Source organism: Microtus ochrogaster, chromosome 4 (assembly GCF_000317375.1).
Source record: "Microtus ochrogaster isolate Prairie Vole_2 chromosome 4, MicOch1.0, whole genome shotgun sequence".
NCBI lineage: Eukaryota > Metazoa > Chordata > Mammalia > Rodentia > Cricetidae > Microtus > Microtus ochrogaster.
In genome coordinates, this window is record NC_022011.1 from 6,007,625 (window position 1) to 6,009,260 (window position 1,636).

The 1,636-nt window shown below is 52.9% G+C and overlaps 1 protein-coding gene across 1 annotated transcript in view; it reads right to left on the reverse strand.

Moving 5' to 3' along the window:
• Pdp2 (pyruvate dehyrogenase phosphatase catalytic subunit 2) overlaps positions 1 to 906 on the reverse strand; it is a 7,823-nt gene extending 6,917 nt beyond the window's left edge. Inside the window, exon 1 of the mRNA XM_005345524.2 lies at positions 787 to 906. The gene's annotated coding sequence lies outside the window, so the exon portion shown is untranslated. The remainder of the gene's footprint in view (positions 1 to 786) is intronic.
• Between the last annotated feature and the right edge of the window lie 730 nt (positions 907 to 1,636).

Here is a 1,636-nt window from a genome sequence, read left to right on the forward strand (position 1 = left end):
GAGAGAGAGAGAGAGAGAGAGAGAGAGAGCGCACAGTTTACCATCAGGGTACATTCTGTACAGGTTTTTATATCGTTCAGTCAACTACACTGAATCTGACGTCCGTGTGAAAGACAATGGTTTCACAATTCCTGGAGATTTGGAGTTGGTTTCCACTAACCTGGTACTTATTAAATACCAAATTGCATGGCCTTCGTAGCCGCCTTTTCCTTACTTCCAAAATCAGTAGGTCAAAGAGTATAGACGCACTGTTAAATTGATTTCCCAAAGCCAGTGAGGATCGTCCCTTACCCACCCGGCTGAACTTGGGGCAGATGAGGTCAGTCAGAGGCAGATGGCCTCGGACGCCCCTTGACCCTGCAGAAAGGACATGCAGCTGTGCGCAACGAAAACCGTTCGCAGCAGATGGGACAGAATTTAGTGTCCCTGCAGAAACGACGTCTCTTGATTTCTTAGCTGGGCGGCTAGGTTCTAGTTAAGAACTCCGGGCTCCAGTTTAGAGTTCTGACCCTCCGCTTTCTAAGCTGTAAGACAGGAATCTAGTTTGCAACGCCCACCTCACGGGTGTTCCAGTACTAAGGAAGCTGATGCAGGGAACCGGTTAAGCAGCCGACTCCTCCACTAGCGCGCGGGCCCACGTGGCGCTTGCGCGCGAGTGGGGTGACCACGACCGGGGATCAGCTCGTCCCGCCCTCTCACCTCATCTCCCTCTCCGCCCCATCACCTGAGGCGCCCGCAGGCCAGGCTGGGGAAGATGTCCGCACACCTACTAGTCCCCTTCCTTACCTCGTACCCTCGCCCTCTTCTCACCAGCTTGCGCCGCCCGCACTCGGCGGATGCTCTCAGCTCAGATGCTGCGCGCAGTTCCTCGGTGCCTGCGACCGGGTTTTACTTCCCTGGAGAGGCCCCTTGAAGAGAAACCAGCTCGTGAAGAAAGCTCCCTCCCGCCATTCCTGATTGGCTTATTTTCGGAGGCGGGCCCTTAATGGACATAGATATTACCCAATAGATGAACAGGAAAGAGGAAGAAAGGGAGGCGGGGCCGGGAGGGGCCGCCAGCACTCTATCCCCTGGGGGTTAGCGTAGCATTTGAGCAGCCTGTGCGCCACCAGGCCGTCACGTGGGACTTATGCCCCCCAGCTTGCCTTCTCGCCACGCCCTGAGAGTCCAGAACCAAAAGACCTTAGTGTTCATTCTTGCATAGGTTACTCCCCAGTTTTGTTCCGTTCCCTCCAGGCCCCTCTAAGCGCCGCACCATTATTATCAACCTTTTGGACATCTGCCTTGAGGGCCTTAAGGACTCTAGTTCTACTTGCCCTGACCTTATTTTCCAAACCTGCTCTTCCTTTCAACCCAGTAAAGAGCCCGCTAGTGGGCTAGAGAGATGACTCAGAGGTTAAGAGCAGTGTCTGCTCTTTCAGAGGTCCTGAGTTCAATTCTCAGCAGCTACACTGTGGCTCACATTCATCTATAGTGAGATCTAGCGCCCTCTCCTGGTGTAGAGATACGCAATTAGAACTCTGTCTACATAAAATAAATGAACCTTTAAAAAAAGATCCGCCTGGCACTAGGAGACCCAAGTCCAAACACTAGGGTTAATTTGATGCCCCCTTACTCATCACAAGCTTTAATCCTG